This window comes from Anguilla anguilla, chromosome 11 (genome assembly GCF_013347855.1).
Source record: "Anguilla anguilla isolate fAngAng1 chromosome 11, fAngAng1.pri, whole genome shotgun sequence".
Taxonomy (NCBI): domain Eukaryota; kingdom Metazoa; phylum Chordata; class Actinopteri; order Anguilliformes; family Anguillidae; genus Anguilla; species Anguilla anguilla.
In genome coordinates, this window is record NC_049211.1 from 29,194,075 (window position 1) to 29,216,154 (window position 22,080).

Below are 22,080 nucleotides of genomic sequence, written 5' to 3' on the forward strand. Positions count from 1 at the left end.
CGGAAACTAGTCTAGTTTGTTAACAACTGTGACACTATCCGGTGGATTACAACTGCTACACAGTCACCCATTACATCGAGCCTTCTGCCCAGCTCATGCTCATTTTGATAAAACACACATCTTGAGGGCCACTGACCAATTTTCTTTGAAAGGGATCGTGACTTGCCAAGCAGGCCTCTTCCTCCTCTTCCACCAGGTACTTTGCTGACTCATGTCCATAGCATAGCATCAGTTTTCTCAGAGATTTCAGAGGAAATGCCTCATTAGAAAATTGCTGTCCATCTCCAGTATTACATCCTGTGTGCCATTCTCAAGACAATAGCATAATAAGAAAAGCAGAACATTTCACATTTCAAACATAAAATGGGTGTTGACAACTATTGTGGGGCAAAAGGAAAAAAAAAACAGTTTCTTAGCAAAGACAGGTACATAATAATTTATGTTTTTCAGCTGGGGATCAGTGGGGGATGTCTCACAAACCTTCCAGTGACAAAGGCTTTTAATTTCTCTTCCATGTCCTCTTCGCATTTCCGCAGTATTAATGCGTCAACCACAAAGGTAGGCAATTACTCTCATTTGCAATTGCCACTCATTCAAGCTATCCTCACTCATTTTCAAGGGATAGCATAATTGCTCTAAATCAAAGATGCGCAAGTTTCACAGTGAGTTAAAAAGCTATTTGAAGAGTAGCCGACTATGGCAACAAAAGCGGCTAACAAAGCGGTCCACCCGAGGGCCCCGTCTCCCATGCTAATTTAGCCCAGCCCGACCGGACTGCATCATCGCTACTTTTTTTGTTGTGAGCGAAAGGAAAGAAACAGGCAAACAAAATGTGCACTTCAGAGTGCCACCGTGATGCTTTAAGCCTGGCCGTAAGAGGGCGGGGGTGGGGGGTGGGGGGTGGGGGAGGTGTCCTTCTCGGCGAGCTAATGAAGAACTCTTCAGTCTGTCAACATGTTCAGCACATTACGGAAGTCTAATTTTCTTTCGCTCCCATCCTCAGCATAATATTAAGGTTTTTTTTTTATTTTTACGAAAACCGAGCAGGGTAGCTTAAATGTCCATTTTGAGAGGGATGCAGTGCATTCCTTTTTTCACCTCTCTGCACAGTGAGATTACGCCGCTTTCTCGATGCCCGGCCAATGAAAGCCCACCGATGTGAATGACAATTAGTTAATGAATATTTTAGTCCTGCTTGATTGTGAGAGTTTTGTTAGTGTCTCCCTGATTTCCAGTAGCAATTAGGAGCCGAGCATTCCCAAACGTACCGCTGAGTGAATTTAAAGAGCTTAACCGGGAGATGTGTTCATTGGAAAGTGTGAAATAAAGCCTTTGCCTCATCACATTAATGCCACCCCTTAAAGTGGCGGTTTATCATGAGGTAGTGCTCAAGGTTTTAATGAGCTCGCTGCTGCTCGTGTACAATTCCAATTAGTCCCTCACTTTCTCTCTCTTCTCTCTCTCTTTCCCCCTCTCCCTCTGTCTCTCTCTCGCTCTCTCTCTCTCTCTCTCTCTCTCCACCGCGACATGATTGCTTTGTGAAGCCTCCATTGTTTTCGATTTGGTGTTGAAAGCGAACCCTGGCGGTGTTAATCTGCCACCCGAAGCCGGAGCGTGACGAGCGAATTACACCTTGTTGGGAATAATTGCGGGTATCGCCTCAAAGCGCTGTGCCCAGTGTGTCAACACCCGTGCGGTGCATCTTTTCCAAAATCAGGCGGGTAAGGAAAAAAAAAGGGGGGGGGGGGGGTGGGGGTGGGGGTCGGGGTGGGCGGTGGGTGTGGGAGGATGTGCCTAAAGGGTACATCTGGATCATTATAACCACAGGTTTCTCTGTGACACCTTTAATGTAGAGTTTTATTAAATTTTGTGGACCAGGATTCTGTTGGTTTCTTAAAATAGCATCGGCTCTGCTAAAATTCATTTTTTGCAAATTGGTAAAATCAATTACATTGTTCCTAGGCCTGGATTCCATCGACAGTGGTCCTTATCGTTAGAAGTGCAGATGAATGTAAAAGGTACTTTTTTCAATGCAAACTCATTTTGTCTTCATTCCGGTGATCACTAAATCTCTATCAGGCAATTAGGGCACGGGTAAAAATACATCACTTGTTTTGGAGCAGAGTTGCTTTGGTGGTCCTCCTGTTCAGTGGACATCCCTCCCTCCGAACCAGGCTCTGCCCAGGCGACCTGTTCTTTGCCAGGTTTATGCATGCAATGCCAGCTACATGTTGTACACAAACCTGCTTCCCCCGAAGGAGGAGAAGTGGAAATGCAGGTGATTAGCTCGGAAGCTGCTATTTTGGATGGACGCGCTGTGAGGCCGCTATTTGCTTCCTTGTTTTTTAATGCCTGCGCTGGATAGCTGCGAATCAGACTGGGTCAGTCATTTGGGAATGTGGATTGGCCAAAAATGCAAGGTGAATTTTAATGATTTGAGCAACCTGCCGCCAAACCTTGAGCACACATCAAAAGCTACGCATTACTTCCTCAAGAATAGCCAGGCTACAACTATCTGCTTTTTGGAAATCACAGAAGCATAGTGCTCTGCATGAAAATATCTTAAGTGATTCAGTAACAAAAGTTACATTTGTTTCATATGAAGACATTCATTTTTGTTTATTGTAAGTATCATAATCTAATTTCATACATAAATATAGGAACCACAGAATTTTCATAGGAACTACAGAAAAAACATACAGTATAGTTCATATCATAGTATCACATATAATTATTTAAAATGCCACAACATTTTAATCAAGATTTTATGTGATACTATGATATGAACTATACTGGATTTTTAGTTAGTAATATTCTGATTAGCAGTCATTATTATTTATGTGGGACAGGCACGTTTTTTTTTCATTATAAACTTAAAAAATAAAACAAAACAAAAAATTGTGCAAGCATTTAGTTCTGAAATCAACACTGCACTGTACAATCAAGAGTGAAGTCGGTGGCATTCAATGGTTTTTAATTCACAGATGGTCTGAATTATTATTTTTTGTTTTGTTTTCCGAGCATCACGTCAATGGTCTGCGATAACCCAAATTCACCCAGAAGAGGCTGTGCTGTGCTGTTATCAGTGAATGCAGAAACAGTACACCGAGGCGGTCCGGCCTTGCTCCAGACAACAGGATGTGATCTGAATGATTTTTTTTTTTGTATTTCCATTCCTTTGATCGTGATATTCTAGGCGGCAATAGTTGCGACCCACATTGCCTGTGTTTGCTGATGAAAGCAATGCTTTATACCAACGGCTTCAGTTACATTATGCTGGAAAATGAGTTCAATACTGTACACACAACAATGAACTGGAAAATGGCTCACCACAGAGCTGTTGGCAAAAAAAAAAAAAAAATAGGCTGTTGGATACTGTAGAGTTGCTAGCCTTAGGCCTGGATTCAATCAACATTTGTCCTTAAATCTGTCCTTAACTTAGGCCTAAAGTGCTTGAGAAGAAAATAATAAACAACACTTGCACTTAATTGTGAGTCAGTTAAAAGCAAATACTATAAACATGATGATAAATAATGATAAGAGGTGGCCATTCAGCCCATCTAGATAAAGACAACATAAAGACAACCTGAGGGTATCCAACACTGCACAAAGCCTAGACTTGAAAATACTGAGGGTCACTGCCACTGCTCAATGACCTGGCAAACTGTTCCACACTCCTTCTGTAAAAAACAATTAATTAATAAAAATAAATACTTCAACATAATAGTGTGGAATGCACCTTTGATTAATTTCTGCCAAAGCTCACTTATTCTGCTGACAAAACTCGACGTGAAACATATTTTGTATTTCCCCATAGTTAATCCCTTTTAGCAATGTAAAAATCTCAGCCATATTGCTTTTTTGCTAAGCATTTAATTCCAGGAAACAGTTTAGTTGCCCATCTTTGCACTTTTCAAGATTTCTACATCTTTTCGTCGTACGGTAACCTGGGCCAAACACAATACTCTAAATATGGCCTGAAAAGGGCACATAGAGGCCTTTGTGAGTGACACTGTTCTTGGATTGGACTGTTTATCCGGTGTGAATATTTATCCTGCTCATCTCCCTAGGCTAGCCAAAGGCGCGTCCAAAAGGAGGACCCGGCATGTACATTAAATGTTTCAACAGCGGGATCTATGGCTAGTGAACATAATATTATGACATAATTTACTTGTTTAGCAAAAGCTCTCAGCCAAAGCAATTAACTGAGCGCAAACATTTCTACAGCGGGATGCTGACTGAAGCAGTTCATGGTAAGCACCCGTCTTGTGAGTACAAGTGCGCTGCCACTCCTCGCATGAGGTGTTGTGTTTTTAAGCGTCTAACCTCGGATTTCAACCAGCAAGTCCAATTCCTAAATAACTGTGCCTTGATGCTTTGTGCACCACCGCGATGCTACAGGCAGACAGTGAGACTAGAGCTGACCAATAAAAGCTGTCATATTTGTTTTTGGGTTATTATTGATTCACCAGAGATACAGACAAAAAGGGCTTACCGAGATGTTAGTTCCTAATATGCACCGCTGCATTGAATTATGGTACACCACTTTTAGCACCTCACCTCAATCCAACTCAAATATTATCCATCGCCAAACATTTGTCATTAAGTAGTTTGACCATCCTGGCTGTTGAGCACCTATCCAGTCCTCTTTTATTTTGCTGGCTTGAAGCACGTTGGGCATCTTCTTTATGGTATTTGTCATGAACTATTAACTATGACTTTGAGGACATGCCATCATTGCTATTACTACTTATTTGGCCTCTAACATTTTCGTCAGAATTTCTGTGTAAGAAAATCTACAAAAGGAAAATCAAGAATAAAGGAGATGTACCAGGTTGTACCTAAAAATAAATTAATATTACCTGGAATTTAAACACTTGAACTCATATTCTGTCTAGGATGGACGGGTTGCACGCACGCACACACACACACACACACACACACACACACACACACTATATACCTAAACAATATAGCTTAAATTGTGCAAAAAGCAATGGACTTTTTTGATTTCCTAATATTTTGGAGTGAATCTTTCATACTCTGAATGGTTAACGATTTGAACATTTAGAAATATAATAGGTGAAACAGCCGTAGTTTGAGAAGATGAAATATTATAACATAGTTATGGGCGTATATTTTGTGTATCGCAAAGGAGGGCAGTGCTTTAGATACATGGCACATCAGCGAATGTCATCACAATTACAGTGATATTACTGATCATTGCAATTTGTCACAAACCGGTCGGTTACTCTGCTTAAAACATCCCCGGGTCCTTTTATGCGTTCGGTATTTCACCACTCTTTTTGCGAATCCTGTTCCTCTATAATTACTAAACAATGGGAACAACTCCGCTGTCAGAGCAGAATTATCCCTCCCTCCGCCGCCTTCCCAGAGCTTTCTCTGAGAATACGAGCGTTACTGGTGGGGTTATTAGATCCATGAATAGTTGATAAAGACTCGCTTCTTCTCGACGGCGCGGCTATTACCGCAATTTCGGCCAGCGCCGCTTGACGAGCCGGTGGGAAAGTATTTTTGATCAAAACAGCCGGCGGAGCGGAGTCAGTCATTAGCAGGAGCTATTCCCCCCGTCACGATGCTCGGACAGCCAGCGGCCCGCTCCGCACAACAGCAAGAGGCACTAAGTGATAAAGAGACCACTTCTGCACTGTTTCTCCCTTTCTTTTCTAGACTTATTTTCTTTTTGTTTGTTTACCTTGAATACCTTGAAGATTCCAAAAGGGCTATTAAATATGCTATGCTACGCTACACAGCAATGAAAACAGTTTGTCACTGCCACCGTTTGTTCTGTTTGGGCCCTAATTGATCTTGTAAAGTCAGAACATTCCTAAAATTCCTAAACAGAAGGATAAAGTAATGAGGATAGAGGTCCAATGTGTCACATATATGCACCTATATGATAAGCTACTGCTATGAGTACTACTGCAATCAGGATTTTTATTTCAGATGTCTCGGTCTTATAGAAATATAAAAAAATTCTGTTCTGTTGAGTATGTGCATTGGATCAATATACAACATTAGATATTGCACCACAGTAAATAATGTACATGCTAGACCACTGACACAATGTATTCATGATACCAGATGAGGAAGAGTGATGGAGAACCTCTGGGGTGTTCTACAAATTCCGTCACAGAAAGCCATTTAATTGAGAAAATAACTGCTCCAAACAAAGATTCTGCATGCATCACTCAGTTGTCCCTGATGTCAATGACATACATTTTGTTTCCAACATTTCCCAATCTTGGACAGCAATACCCTTGCGAGTGCAGGAATTTATTCCAGCAAGGGTACGGACCGAAACAGAGTATCCTGCTTTATTTGTGGATATTTAAGCGCGCTGGATAAATCCCGGTACGCATTAAATCATTCCTTTTTAGAGCTTAGCTGAAACAATAGCTGTAATACACAGGGGTATGGAGTTTAATTAACTAAAGGGGAAAAAAATGCGGGAGATTAATTCATACAATATCAACATCTTGTTGTTGTTATCAGACATCAGAATTCCAGCACAGGATAATTGAAGGGCCCATTTTTTATCCCCGCGATGTTTACGTCCATATTATACATCCAACTGATTTATCAAAATGAGAAGACACATCTGGCTCCACGGAAACGAGAACGTATTCAAAATACAACTGAGATCAGCACAAGAAAAACATACAGCGGTACAAGTAGAAATGATGCTGAGCAATAGCAAAAAACTAGACATAGATTTACTTTAGATTTAATGCGCACGTTGTGGGAGGGGGGATGGGGGGGTTGGGGGGGGTGAAATGATAATCCGCAAGAAAGCCCTTAAAAAGAATCAATTTGGCAAGGTGTCTGGGAATGTGACTCTATCCGGCACAGCGATTCCGGCTGTCTCCCGCCGGAGCGCGATGACTGTCTTTCTTCCCGGCTGACAGGCGGAGCGGGGGCCAAATTGACAGTTCTTTAAAGCAGCCTGACAGAAAGCGGCATTAATTAAGTCATTGCCGGACTGTAATTGTGTTAAGAAGTAAAAATCTAATATGAGAAAAGGTTAGCAAGTCCTCTCCGGTGTCAGATTTTCTACTTTCTATGAATATTAATGCGCTTAATGAAGACAATCTTTGCTTCATCTAGCCATTGTTCTGCATTCAGGTGCCAGTTCCCGGCTCCATTGATTTGTTGTTAAAGAACAAATATGTCAGAGGAGACTGACTGTCCTGCATTTTTTTTTTCCTCCCTATTTTTTTTATCAGCAATTTATCAAAACGCCTTTCTCTTTTGATACAAATTCTCAGTTTTATATGCGCGTTTTATTTTTAAATGCGATGCAAAAACGTAAGTGGGTGACAGCAAAAGGCTGCGGGCATTATTTTGTGTCTCTGCTCCTCCTATTCATTTCGAAGCGGCAATTGAAGACAGAGAATTTGATTGTGATTTCGCCATGCATATTGAAGAACGAATACGGGGGGGAGTTGGGGGGGGGGGGTCAGGCTGCGGGGAACTATCTGCACAAATGACATCTTTTTACAGGGGTCCGTGGGCTGCTTCGTAGCGCGGCCTCATTGACAATGCAGCAGAGAGTTCCTTATTGGGAAAATAATGATGATGATCAAAGCGCAACAAATAATGCTATCGCTGACGATTCAGCCTATGACAGATTAAATGTGGGCATGCGCTCATTACACAGCAAGCAATCAAACCGTCGCCCAGGAGTACTTCGAAACTGAGGGGGGAAAAATGCCGAAATTGAACATCAAAATGACACCGGCTAATATCAGCCTCCAACTTCAAAATTGAACCATTTGAGGGATCTCTCCCTCTCTCTTCTCTTCTCCAAAAGGGCTTGAATAACCAAGAGATATACCAACAAATAGCATCAACAAATCATGTCACCTTATCTGACCCACAGCTATAAAGTATTTATAAAAGAGGAAGGTATGTGTAATTAAATCCTACCAGAAATACTTTTGACACTTGAATTTATTGTTTTAATCAAAAACCAAAATGTTAAACATTAGTTTAAACTGCTTAGGACCAGTGCATACTGCAGATTTGCACAAGTTCCAGTTAGCATACAGTAACATAAAACACGAAAGGCCTACATTGTGCATAGCTGCGGCATACAGTCCTTTTCCTATTGAAATCCAGCACACACACTACCAAATGAATAGCCACCTTTGTGAAAGGGGTTGTTTAGCATAGCGCTGCACAACGTGAAGAACCGTGGACACATTCCAGGGAATGCATAAGGATCACAAACATCCTGTAAACCCATCTGTAAGCTATCTCGCTAAACGCAGCTAATCTCCTCTTCAAACGAAGCTTTGTCTGGGTGGATGTTCCGGCTGAAGTTAACCAGTGCCTTCTGTTACTTGCTCATCTTCAATTTATGTTTCTGGGGTTTTTTTTTTCCTGTAGCTTTTCTTTAAAGACATAATGAACACAGTGTACAAACTGACATCACACAGATTTGCAGATGGCAAAATATCGTTTTGGTAAATGGAAGAATGCTACAGATACCAGTAACTTATCTTCTTATGTTACATAGTTTTAGTAAAACTGTACATCATATGGTAGTTCTATCAAAATGGAATTCTGTCGTCAAAATAGCTTGTTTTGTGCATTTTGGAATGAATGGGCTTATTACTGAACTTATTAATGAATCAGTAAATAAAAATTATCCAAACCCCCCAAGGAAGTTTCATTGGAATGGAAAGATTAAAAAAAAGAAAAATGACTAAACTATGTTTAGCCTAACATTTGTTCTTAAATTTATTTCACAATCAAATGCATTATACTACTTTTCCAATCCATTAGAACAGTATAGCAAATTCAGGGATTACCTAAATAAAAAAATTCACCAATACTTATTCATACGCATTTGCGCAAATAACACTTAAGGCTTGATGCTGAGTGAATCAAATCGGTTGCTGTGCTGTGTGTTTGTTTCTGGCATGAGATTTCTGTGAGTGGGCAAGTGGGCAGATTGTGGAAAAAAATGAAAACAACAGATTGCACTGATACATTCTTAGTGGCTCCGGATTCTCCGCATGCCACACAAAAGCACGCTGTCACTTTGGTGGAGATGGCAATGCAAGGTGTGTCCGGGCACGTACACTGAAGTGTATCGTACTGATCGTACTGTATGGCTAAAACGTAAGAGAGCAGATGCCACTGTTCAGTGATGCATTTCTGAGAACGAGGGAATGCACTCTCACCAGAATTGGAGATCAAACCTGCAGACACTGTGGCTCTCCTGGACTGGAGTTCAAACCTGCAGACACTGCGGCCCTCCAGGACTGGAGTTAAACCTGCAGACCATGCAGCCCTCCAGGACTGGAGTTAAACCTGCAGACACTGCAGCCCTCCAGGACTGGAGTTAAACCTGCAGACACTGCGGCCCTCCAGGACTGGAGTTAAACCTGCAGGCACTTGGCCCTCCTGGACTGGAGTTAAACCCGCAGACACTGCAACACTCTAAAACTGGAGTTAAACCAGCAGACACTGCAAAACTCCAGGACTGGAGTTAAACCTGCAGACACTGCAAAACACTCCAGGACTGGAGTTTTAATAGAGTTGCTATTTAAAAAACATTCTTTCATTGGGCAAGTCGCCAAAATATTATTTTGTAACAATATTTTTGACACACATAAGTTGCAGTATTTATGACATGAACTAAGCATACACAGTAATGTTTTCTTTTTCCTGAGATGGGTAACATTGTTTTGCTAGTTGTTGTAAACTATAGACAGGTTATTATTATTATGCTGCATCTAATTATGCAGCATTTTTCAAAAAGTGAAGGTATAAAAACATTCTTATGATAATGCTTACAGCTTGTTTGATTATTAGTTATTAAATTATAAATAATAGCTAAAAATGAGAGCTTGTTTAAAAGAAATGACATATAAAAATCAAATAAATTAATGATTCAATTTAGAAATTGAGTTGTTTGACTTCACTTTCAAAGTTATGAACATTTCAGAATTCTGAACAACCCCCATTCCCGACGGGTTTCTATCTCCAAGGCTCCACTGTAGTAGGGCGATAAGGAGCAGGCCTGCTGTGGACACACACCTACAGACGCACACACACACAAACCCAAGGTGAGAGAAAGACTGCAGCTTAGTTACACTGCTTAGTTGGACAGCTTAGTTACACAGATAGTCCTAAGAATCTTTGATTGCTACCAAAAATCGGCAGGATTTAGCAACCAGTCACTTGAAACTTAACAGGACAGCAGCGAAACACCCTACAACTACAGCCTCAAAAATGACCCTAGAATGTATGTCATAATATGCATAGCTTCTTCTGCATGAAAGCATAAGGTGCATTTTTGTACTTTTAGCTACTGAATAGTTACTGATTCAGTGGTGTATTTTTAAAAAAGCCCAACAGGAAAACAAAACCAAAAATGCTAAACATTTACATGCACGATGAATGAAGATAACTATCGTCTCTGTGTACGGTGCTCAAAGGCTAGAGTGCTAATGTTTGCATTTTTTATTTTGCTGATGGGTAAAAGGCATTTGATGAAATGTTGGAGGACAAATGATGTGTATGCATGCATGCCACAGGCCTTCGGGGGGTGGGGGTGGGGGGGCTAAGCATTCCCAATACTTCAATATTAACCACACATCATAACTGTCACCTTTATTTAAGAGACCGGGATTCAGATGAATTCCACCCCTCCTATTAGAAGACCTGAGTCCTTGTGAAAGATGAGCCACTGCTATTTCTGGAGCACGGAGCGCTCGCTCTCGCCACAGGGCAAACCCTGAATAGCCAGGCGCTGGAATTACTCGGGAAGAAAGGGAACTGGCTGGCGCTCGCCAGACCTGTCACCCGAGTGTCTTATGTTCCCGCAGCCCATAGATCAACAGTAAGAGGTTTGGTGAAGTAGGCCGTGGTTTCTGTTTGGCGGGGTGGGGCTTTTGTGATGAGATGTAAAGACGCCGAGAGGACACTGTGTGGCTTTTGCGATTAGATTTTGTTGAGTGTTGCCGTGAGGAGCGTCAGCATTGAGCTGCTGGCACTGGGATTGCATTACCTCTGCATCTCCAAATGTACTGCAATGGTAAATATAATGTAAGGTATGATCTATAAAGTGCTTCGTAGGAACATAAAGGGTCATTCCCTGGATCTCTCTGTGTTAACCTGCTGGGATGGGATGCTATGCCTGGACCTCGGGCGTCTGAACCCAGCCCTGGGGAGCCAGAGTCTGCTGGGTTTCGGTGTGTATCAGTACCAGTGATTCATTTAAATCACTGAGTGGCTAAAGAACCCTCACACTTAGTTTTTAAGGCCTAAAGTAACAGGTTTTTGTGGTTAGAAAATCACCTGTAGACCTGCAGCCATCAAAGGACGTGAGTCTAACACACCTGTTCTAGAAGCAGTGCTGCAGGACACGGTATGCCAGCGAGCAAAGCAAGTAGTTTTCCCATATCAAACCAAGACACTGTATTTCTCCGTCCTCACCTGGGCAGGTACAATTTCTACAGTGTTACTTTTTTCGTACTAACCAACTATTATACCAACCTCTGAAAATTTGTAAAAATATTAACATTAAAAACATCCCAGTATATAGTTCAAATACAGGTAGAGTAGTAGAGTAACAAGATAACAAGTAGAGTAGTTTTTGTAGCTGTTATTTTTTAGTGTAATTTCAGTGGATTTCCTCGGTGGAACGTAAAACTTCCGCAATATGGGTAGCGGAAACAACGGGCTGCAAATCTAAAATGCTTTTTAAGACAAAGAGCTTCTTCAGAACCAACTTTGCTGCTGGAGAATCCCCTTGTTGTGCTTCCTGTTCATCTTCTGTTCTATTCCTTTCTTCCCTCTTTTCCTCTCTTGCGCCGTGTACCCTCGAAGGCCTGGCCACGGTTTACTCGGTTGTGTAAAGATTGCAGGATGCCAATTACTCAGCTGAAAGGTTTTATTTCTCGGACATGAAGCCTGCACTCGCTCACAGATTGTCTCTTTTCAGATGCTAGTGACTTGATTAAAATTGTCCTGTGCAGCACAGCATTAAACGATATGTGCCCTTTGGATAGAGATATTGTTCATTTGTTCAGCCTCTCTGGCGATCTACTAAAAGCTACCTGTAGAGTACCAGGTTAAGCTATTAGATCGGTTTGTTTGTGTCCACTGATCTCTCCAGCAATCCATTATATTACATCAAATCTGTGGATGCCCAAACTGTTTTCTGCATAAGTGCCATGTAAGTAAAATATCAGGAAAATAATTATGTGAAAGTCAAACTGAATGCAACAAGAAATGCAAAGGAGCAAGACAGCGTCCTTAAGAGGGTCAGACTCCTTACCCCATTAAATAAATTGGACATTGGTCGAAATGGATAACAAAGAAGCAAACATGTTTTGGGGCAACATGGTTGCAATTATATCAGAGAATTAATTTGGGCCTGTAATTATTTTAGCCAATTGGTGAAACTGTGATGTTAGATGCACATAATGCAAAACAGACCACACCAGACAAATACTTTCTTGAAAAAAGACATTCAGTCCTTTGCAAATATTTTAATAAATAGAACCTAAGGATTTATTCTGTATGTTTAATGAAAGAGAATATTATGCTTAGAACTTATAATCATGCTTAAATAGTATGACAATAAATCATTTAATCTTGATTTGGTGTAACTATATGGGGGGGGGGGGGGTGATGGAGGAGTTTGAGGATAAAATGGAATAGGGAAAAAATGAAATTTGAAATTGAAAAATGTTGCAACTGGATATTTTATATTACGAAGATTAAGGCAGCAAGGCAACCAAAAGCACAATGCTGTTTGAATACAGGGGTAAATGACAAAAATAAAATTGAACCAATCTGATTGGGTCAACATTAGCAGAGGTATTGCTGCTATATAGTCTTCTCGGTGGTCTTGTGTTTTCTCCCTCATGGGAAATTTCAGGGGAAGTCCGATTTGTTAAAAAAAAATCAAGGGACTTCCAAGAGAAAACACCTATTTGAGGAGCATGTGCACGCTTACAAAAAAATTACATGTCCAAAAAGAGTACACATACTGTATGAATAAAAAGAATCCCACTTATAAGATGAGGCCGGGATAAGGGATTTGATGCTAGTTCAAGACATATGTTTTGTGGAATGTGGAATTTCACATGATTTTCTGTCACGTTTTGTTTTCGGATTTGTACATTTTTAAAAAGCCAATCAGGAGTGAAAATTTCCAGTTTACATGCAGCATTCCTTTTTACATGTAAATATTTTAATTCACATTTAATTTTAATGTGGAAAGGTAAATTAACATGTGAAACTGTGCTTTTTACATGTGAAAGGCAATTTTCACATTATTTTTTTTGTAAGAGCAGCAGTGCCCACACATTATTCAAACCGTCACTGGAGCTGACTGTGACACGGAGACCAGCAAGGCAGTACGCGGTGGCCATGTTGGAATTCAGGGAGGGAGGGCCCTTGTCATTAAGGTTATCCCTGTCTCATTGCTCAGCAGTGACACCTCTGGTCATTTGGGTTCCTGCAGTAGGGCTGCCGGATTTAGAATTTGTGGAAACCGGACATGCATGCACATGAACACATAGGCAACATAGCTTCATTGTGAAGCGGGAGGAGGGGGCTGTCAGAACTGATCACAGACTGGGAGAAGGAGGAAAGAAAAGATAGATTTCATTATAAACTACAGGTCAAATTTCAATCAATTATTCAGACCCGACATTTATATTGTCCAGTCGAGACCACAAACTGCATTGATACAAATAATGAGAAAACCAGACATTCCGGTTCAAAACTGGGCATCTACCAAAGATATTGTGCAGCCTGACTGCGCAGTAGCAGCAGCTGGCACACCTCTGCTGGTGGAATGTGGGGTGAAAAGTAATTCTCACCTCCCAACACTCTTTGTTGTGAAAACCCCCAAACCCAAATCCAAATCCAAATCCAAATTAATTAATTTCCAGTTCCAGGTGAAAAAAGTAGGGGGAAAATGTCAAGGCTTGCAAAATGTATATGGTTTGGAAAAACAGTTGCGGGAGACTAGTTTCCCCTCACACACAACACAACCACTGAAAATAAATTTCTCTGAAAACCTGCTTTATTTTTAATCCTATAATGCGGTCGTCATTTCCAGTGTCTGTATGAAATGCACAGGCTGCGGGATTTGTATTTGTTGTGTATGTCGAAAAGGAAACTCAACATACACAACAAAAGGAGAACAGGAACCTGAACCAACATGCAACTGCTGGAAAACATTACAATGCAGGTGCCACGGAGGAGAAGTGAACTTCCTGTTGAGTTGAAAGTTCCACCCGAGGTTATAACCTCTTAAAAAAAGAGAGAGGCGAACGCTCGTTACTGAACACAGTGGGTTGGGCCAGCGCCTCAACCACCTCATGCATGCTAGGGCAGTGTGAGACCTGCCAGGGGGATGACTTTCCCTTCCGGTACAGTTAGTTAATTATTGTGTAATTAACTACAATTAAAATGTATGATGTATGCTCACACTCACTCATGGATATACATAATAACTGGTTCAGGGTAACACTTATCCCTTCCCAATATGAAAGGCACGACACTCCTTGTCTGTTTGGTTTCACAGGACCACTCTTTCCTTTAAAAGGACTTACACATCAGACAATTATGTTGTCTGACAGCTAGTGCAAATTTCGTACAAGATTATCTGAAGGATGTGCAACTCAAAATTGATAATGCCTCAGGAGAAACATGAGATGTAGATTTTGAGGTCAAACGCAGAACGCACACCGGAAGATGGACTGCGTCTAAAAAAACGCCCCGCTTCGGCTTTGATGAGGGGCACTGAATATATTCCGGTTTGACCTTCTAATGAAAGTGGACCCGAGAGCTTGTAGAATCATAAAATCATTTCCTTCAGAAGCTCAAGCCTTAAATTAAGCCTGTAAAGGGGTAAAAAGTTATCAAGGGGAAGTATTCCCCTGGGGAGAAGATTTATGTCGTGCTTTGGGCCTGCTTGAATTTGTGTTTGGCGAACAGTGTATATAGATCCTGATGACACATTTGAATGGGATTGCCGCTCGCATGCTATTTTTTTTAAACCATACCGATCAGATCACTCAGTGTACTCCTGATCTTTGAACTATTCATTTCTTATGATTGGTGATTTTCCCTTATGTTAAAACACATTAACATGTGTTTCAGATGCATTCAAATTCTAGATAACATTAAAATGACATTACAAAACCTATTCATAAAGTATCGGTTTATAAATTAAAGGCTTGGTTTCATACAGCCTCTATACAATGTATTAGTCACATCATTGGTAGATACTGTTAAAACATGTATTTAAATATGAAGAATAAATAACCTCTGGCATGGAGACACTTTTATTTATTTCACATCAGATTAGATTTCTAGTCTGTTTTTTAAAAGCAGGTTTATATCAAACGGTCTTGCTTTAACATGATAACTTGAAAGAGTGAATTTGATTTGTATCATAAACAAGTGGAATGGGCCTTTTTCTTATATATATATATATATATATAAAATTGGTTTCTGAACAGAGACACTGTCTGTGATCTTGTGGTTGAGGCTGACTACAAGGAAGGGCTGTCTGTATGTTGTATACAAAAGTCTTGATGACTTCTTGACCTTGTCTTCAATGGTGCATGTAGTCATGGTTACATTTCCACTGTAATTTACAAATAACATAATGAATGTTCAGTTAGGCGCAGTCAAAACATAATTTATTTTGACTTGTTAACAGATTACTCAAAAGGAAACTGACGCCGACCATAAGGTTGGGTAAATGGATTCGGTTTTGCCAAGCGGTTTTTTCCGTTGTACAAAACTGACTGCGTTCACTGGCTGGGGTAAGAGACAGCAAATCAGCGCTGGAATTTAATTTGACCCCGTTACACTGCATGTAACATTCTTCTCTGCCCGGTTATTTTAACATCTTCGCAATTTACGACTTCCTGGGTTTTCTGCGAGTTTATCTGTGGCTCTCAGCAGCCGAGCAGCAGGCCCGAGAGGGAGCGTGGAAGCTTCCCTTCCACAAGCACAGGAATCGGGGGGCGGGGCGATTCACAGAGAGTGCTTTTGTCTCTCTTTCCAAACCTCCCCGGTCCGGGATAGCTATTAACAATACGGTTAAATAATTCATTTTGATGGATAACACGCCGCCACAATTAGCCGGAGCGGCCGGCCTGCTGAGAAATCCACCGTCAGTTGGAGGGGTACCGAGGACGGCCAACCTATTAAAAACATTTGCTAGATTCACCCTCGTTTCCAAAAATGTGCGCAGCATGCGTTTTACAGGGAGACTGCTACTTCTGGCACATTCACTCAATCAAGTGGCCAGTTTGGTTGGACAGATACAGTTTGTTTACATAATACATAATTTACATAAGAAACTAAGCATGCGTGACAAGAACAAGCCATTCAGTCCATCTCAGGCTCATCGTGCAACATCTTTTTTTTTGCCTATTCCCTGTCATTACCCAGGGTACCCTACATGCACTAGTTCCATCTTTTGATATCATGCATGTATTGTTCTACAACATGGGGGCTACTGTAAGGGTAAGAGGTAACTGCCTGTCTGTTTATGGTGGGGTACCTCTATGCACAAGTCTTCCCAGGTACGCCCTTTTTCTTCTCTACATTCTATAAAAAAATTGCCTGCTCAGGATTCAAACCTGCAACCAACTGGCCATAAGTAAAGGTTTCTAGCCCACTCTTCCAGATTAAGGACAGCCGTTCAGTTGCTGGTCCAGGCAGGAGAGCATATTAGGTGATACAGTAACGATGGGCCTAATTTAAATTTGATCAAGGGATCATGAGAAGCAGAAGCTTTATTTATTTATTTATTTTTTTACTTTTTACGTCCACTACCAGTAATGCTAAGAATTGATCAGCAGGAAATCCCCTCAAGATGTGAAACTTTGGGAGCCGTCTTCCCTATTCCGTTTCATGGACAGCACTTCAGAGGCGCCCAGCGCTGCCTGCCTGACACGTTCATGTAAATTAGATTAGAGTCCAACCTTGCTCCATTTTCAATGCAAAATGGATTTCATTTTATATATTAATTATAACCATTCAATGTATGCAGTATTAATTGCCCCACTTTTTGAGATACTCTAAATTAAGCCAGTCTGCGCGAGATTGTTTTGGGATCACACTTCACATGTGAGCACACTCTTCAGTGTGCAGCCAACGGGAGTTCCTCTCTTTTCTTTCCCGAGCTCCAACCATCTTTGGACCAGTGAGAGTACTGAACTGTCAAATGTGCCCATTCCTGTACATCTTAATTTGGCTGCGCGACTGCCAATGCTTTCCATTATTCACAATGTTTACTGTGCATAAACTTTCAATCCGTTTTCCTCAAATACTATTCTGTTCTACAATATCTCTCAGCTGCTAACCTAAATAAGGAGGAAGGAGGAACAAATATTTCTTCAAGTGGAAAGTCACAGATTGCTATTCACTTATCTTTCATTTATTATTGAAACCCATGTTCTGTGTGTGTCGTGAATCTATTGTCGTACAGTCAGGGCATGATTATGAATATTTCTGAAAATGCCTTGTGTCAAAAATGAATAACACTGAAGGAATAGTTCTTCTTACATTCTTATTCCACATTTTTTTCAAAACGTATTCAAAAAGTACTGCATATATGTAGTAATATTTAAATAATTAGTGCTTAATTTGAGATGTTAACGGTTTACCTTTCTCTGGGAAGTTTTCAAAAAAGTCATCAGCATTCATGCACTAATGTGGCCATATAGCCAATCTCATTTCCTGCTGGACTCACTCGTGTAATCCTCAAATGGTGTCCTTGCTGTGATCTATTGCACTTCCCCCTGAGTCGGTCAGAGGAAAATGGGCTCCCCAATGAGTCTGGCTCCTTCCAGCATTTCTTCCTATCTGTCCCACCTAGGGAGTTTTTTCCTTGCTACTGTTGCACTAGCCTTGCTTTTTTTGAGGGGGGGGGGATTAGGCCAGGGTCCATTGTAAAGCATATTGTAAAATGCACTACACAAATAAATTTGATTTGATGTGATTCAATCGTTGCCACATAAGCACACTTTCCACATATTTAGGATTATATACATTTAATCTACTTTAATCTTAGGGAGCAGTTCTACATCTGCTGTACAGGATCAGATATGAAGGAAAACCCTAATTGCCTTTTAACCCATGTAATCATGCTATAGGCTGTATGTAATTAAAAGCTATATAAGTACTGAATACATATAAAGACAGCAAGCCCTGGAAATACTATAATAAGCACAAAAAAAGACCAAGAAGATGTTTTTACAAAACGGCTTCAGTAAAGAAGCTCCCCTAGTAAAGCACATTAATGGTCACCAGAAACAACTCTGCATTGGACGCTTAGTATTATAGTATTACAACAGTTTCACAGAGCACTGTTTTACTTTGTTTCTGTACACGAGTTACCCACAATTCTGCTTAGTTTCCAAACAATGGGAAACTTGGTATTAGCACTTCACAGATCTGATACCACTTAAAATCTGCATAATTGTGACTTGGCTCTTTGTTTCTGTTTCCAGCCACTCTGGGGGAAGATCCGATAATTGCAACTTAACAGCCGCAATGTTACTAGATTTTTACCGTGGTATTACCCCCCCCCCCCCCCCAAGCTGTAGCATACAATACAGTGCAACTGGAAACTTAAACCGCCTCGACCGTCACGACTTTATAACACTCTAAAATAAAAAACGCTCCGTCCACCATCCCCCTTCGCGTTCTGCAGACTGAAATAAATTCCAGCTCCACCTTCCTTCTTATGCAAATTATGAATTTATAAGCAGAAGCGGGCAATAATTGTATTTTGTAACTGTCAGCCGAGCATGATCCCGGCAGAGGAGAGGAGCAGCCTACCCGGCTATTTATTGCGCGGCTGCTCCGAGGCGGAGGGGGCCCAAAAGGCTCCAAACCATCGGGGAGATCGTTAAGCCTCCGCAGAAATTAAGGGAACGCCGGGATGTTTGCGAGCAACACTCCATAACAATGAATCAGCGGCGCCTGATTAATAAAGTCCATTTTTTATTCCGGATGATTCAGGGGATTATCAAAAGGACACTGTCCTTGTCATTTTGATTAACAAACCCATCGGCGGGGCTGGGAGAGGACGCGCCGAACGGAGATGCCCCCCCCCCCCCCCCCCCATAAAATAAATATTGAATGAGAATATTAACTCGTTAACCTTGACAACTATTTGTAATTTTCATAAGGGGGGTAAACTCGTGGATTCAGCACAAAAAAAAAACACTATGGGGATTTAAGAAAGGGGTGGGGGGAGGTAGAGGGAGAAGGGGGTAACAACAAATTAGAGAGAATGAAGAATGCTACTGCATGAATCCTGTCATTTTTATGGGCTGCGATGATTAATTTGTTTGTTCAAATTCTCAATTAAGCCAAGAGAAACTGCAAGAGCATTAGAAAAAGGAGGCGATGTAGCCCCGCCCCGCCCACGCCAGAGCCCGGAGAGACGGATCCGGAGAGTCCAGGTCAGCCCGCGCCAAAGACCACCCCGGTGCCCGGGCGTGAGAGTCACCCGGGACAGAAAATAAGATTAATGAAGGACATTTCGCGACAAAGACCTGAAAGGAATCAATATGGCGTTCCTGACTCTGAATCATATCCGTGCCGCCGGCGGCGCGCGTTGCAGGCGATTGCGTTTGCGTCTGTGCTCGCTTTGACGCACGGCCGTCCGTAAAAGGAACAGCTCGGTGCCTGTGCTGTTCCACAGGGGCTCCGCAGCGCCCGGAGGTCACCAGGGACAAGCCTGACGCAGAACTATGCAGCTCGACAATTCACTTGTGCCTACAGTATGTGATGTATACCTCACTGCGTAGGAAATGGAAGGGAAGAAACTTATCAACAAAGGGAGGAAACCTAGCCCTCCCTATATAAACCCTATCACCCTAGGGTTTTATAGGGAGATTTCCCTGTGTTCAGATGCGTAATAGCGGTCGTGGATTGTTTAGATGTGTTCATTACTGTAAAGACAGACAAACAATCTTCTAGAATAACATTTTAGGCAGTTCGAGAGAACATAAAAATCCTGAGAAATCCACCCCACTGACCTGCAGAGAGGTGAACATATCTTAGCTTTTACCCGCGTACACAGAGTGTCATTTTGAAAAGCAGAGCGTGTCGGAAAGGACGTTGTGTTAGCGTTAGCGCGCGTTGGAGCCTCTGGCCTTGGCGGGGGAAAATAAAGCGCGGAGCTCACAGCTGGCTTCCCCTGGGGTCTGTCATGCTTATTGTTTGTCAGCGTGGCAGATGTTCTTCAAACGGGAGCGTCCCCGGTGCTTTGGGCCCCCTGCCGGGATCCGAGGGGAGAGGCTGCGGCGCATCCACTGCAAAAGGCAGCGTCTTCCGGGAGCGCCCATTTTAGCCCTCGTTTTCTCCTTCTCCTGCCCCCGCTTTCCGCCTGGCAGCCTGGCACACCCGGGAGTACCTGGCCGAGAAAAACAACCCAACGGAAAGCAGGGCCCAGGATGACTGAGAAGACAAGGGGCGGCACGGTCCCTCCTGGGGCTATAAGGTGAGGTGCACTGTGATTGGATGGGACTGGAGCTATAAGGTAAGGTGAGGGGCACTGTGATTGGATGGGACTGGGGCTATAAGGTGAGGTGCACTGCGATTGGATGAGACTGGGGCTATTGTTACATCTAGCAAAAATGAGCAGAAATCATATTGAAAGCAACTGATAAATTGCAAGGAACTTTTTTTTTCTTTTCGTACGCCGACAGGTGCACACCAGTGGCGCTAAGCCAGGGATGAGAAACAGGTGGGCCTGGTCTCCCATCGCCGGGGCGACCAGCCACCGGGGAGGAGCTTGAATATGCTAGCTCAGAGATGGGGATGCTGCCTCAGCTGGACTGCAACTGACGGTAGCCTCTTCTCCAAACAACAACAATGAAAACGTGCTGTCGACTGGTCTAAGACCAGGGACTTGGCGATGACAATGCTCGGTGGCAGGTCTGCGTTGCTTGTCTGTGTGTGTGTGTGCATCTGCATTATTCCAATGTAGTTTATTAAATGTGCAGATATCCCTGGCCAAAGCCATCACCCTCCTTTCCACATACTCCAGTTAGTGCTTTGCACTCAGGAAATGTGGAACCGTGCAATGCACACAATTGCAAGTTCAAGGGGATAGATTTGGGACTATACAGGTCAGCCACAGAATGAGTACTACAGTAAGTATGTTATGGTGAAACCAAGTTTTGTTTGATTCTTTTTTTTAAACCTTGTATTCATTCCATCAATGAAGTTTTTTCAAATGAACTTTTCCAAAAAGGTTCTAGAAAGGACTGTACTGGAAAGGATTTCAGATATTCAGGCCGCCATGCTTAAATCCTCTCCTCTTGCTTCCTCGAGGCCTAGTGAGCTGCTGTGCGTAAGCGCTGTAAACGTAGCTTTACAGCTCTGCATCGGGGGGACGCTCCTGAGGTATCATTAAAAACATTAAAACCGCTTTGGATGAAGCGCTCCCCGTAGTTCCCCTTTAAAGACGCTCTGCTTCATGCTTCGCCAGTACGGCACGGGCAGGAGGAGCCGGAAGCCGGCGCTCCCTGCCAGGGCGTTTGTTTTCTCAGACGAGAAAACTTACTGCGCTCCTCAATTATTGGCGGATCTCGCCGGCATCTGGCCGTAGCCTGCGTCTGGCGCGCAAGAGCCGGTGACATTGCTGAGCACCAGAGTATTGTGTGTTTTTCAAACTGTTTTATCACATTTCCAATGAAATCATTTTGTACCCTTTATGGATCAGAGGAAGTGTTTAAAGATGTAGGCCAGCTGCTACTGCTCCCCCGCCCCCCCCGCCCCCCCCCCCACACACACACACACAAACCACATAAACCACAAATGAAATCTCCTCTGTGAATGTGGTTGAGCGGCGGCGTCTGCTAGCGACAAACAATCCCCTAGGTAACTGGGATGGCCTGTTCGCCAGCCACACGTATGACCATATACAGGTAAGGAGTCAGGGTGGCTGCACACAATCTAACCCCCGAGATACGGGGCAGAGAGTAGGGGTGTCTTTTTGTATTCTGCATTATGTTTCATATCAAAAAGACAAATCTATCTGAC

At 42.3% G+C, this 22,080-nt stretch overlaps 2 long non-coding RNA genes across 3 annotated transcripts in view; one reads left to right on the forward strand and one right to left on the reverse strand.

The window, feature by feature from the left end:
- The window catches only part of LOC118208056, a 148,306-nt gene that overhangs the window by 33,873 nt on the left and 92,353 nt on the right, over positions 1-22,080 (reverse strand). The window lies entirely within an intron of this gene.
- Positions 1,527-21,243, forward strand: LOC118208057. The gene is made up of 3 exons (XR_004761501.1): positions 1,527-1,721; positions 20,427-20,533; positions 20,742-21,243. It is a non-coding gene; the product is annotated as an uncharacterized LOC118208057 (long non-coding RNA).